Source organism: Eulemur rufifrons, unplaced genomic scaffold, assembly GCF_041146395.1.
Source record: "Eulemur rufifrons isolate Redbay unplaced genomic scaffold, OSU_ERuf_1 scaffold_97, whole genome shotgun sequence".
In the NCBI taxonomy this organism is placed as follows: Eukaryota; Metazoa; Chordata; class Mammalia; order Primates; family Lemuridae; genus Eulemur; species Eulemur rufifrons.
Genome location: NW_027182879.1, coordinates 443157 through 443842, shown reverse-complemented (window position 1 = coordinate 443842; position 686 = coordinate 443157).

Here is a 686-nt window from a genome sequence, read left to right as displayed (position 1 = left end):
GTTAGGATTAGGCGGTAGGTTAGATTTAGGGTTAGATCTGGGCATTAGGGTAAGGGCTAGCGTTAGGGTTAAGAGATAGGTTAGGTTGAATGCTTAGGATTAGGATTAGGGTTTGGGGTTAAAGTAAGTGTTAGGGGTTAGGTTTAAGGATCCAAGGTTAGGGTTATTTTTAGCTGTAGTGTTAGGGTTAGGGATAAGGGATCCCATTAGCATTAAGGGTCTTCCTTACTGTAGGGTTAAGGGTTAGGCTTAGAGTTAAAGGTTAAGGTTAGGCTCAGTGTTAAGATTTAGGGTGAGGGTTAACGGTTAGGGTAAAGGTTAAGCGTTAGGGTTAGGGATTAGTGATTAGGGTTTTTGGTTAGTGTTAGGGTTAGCGGTTAGGAGTTAGTGTTTTATGAAGGGGTATGGTTAGAATTAGGATTGGGGTTAGAGTTAGGGTGAGGTATAGGGGTTAGGTTTAGGGGTTAGTTTTAGGGTAAAAGGATAGGATTAGGGCTACGGGTTGGGCTTAGCTTTAGGGTTAAAGTTTACTGCTAGGGTTAGGGATAGGGTTCAGGGTTAGCTTTAGGGGTTCTGGTTAGGGTTAGGTGTTAGGTTAGTGGCAGGGTTAGGTCTAGTCGTGAGGGTAAGGTTTAGGGTTAGCTTTAAGAGCTAGGGTTAGGTTTAATGGTTAGGATTAGGATTAG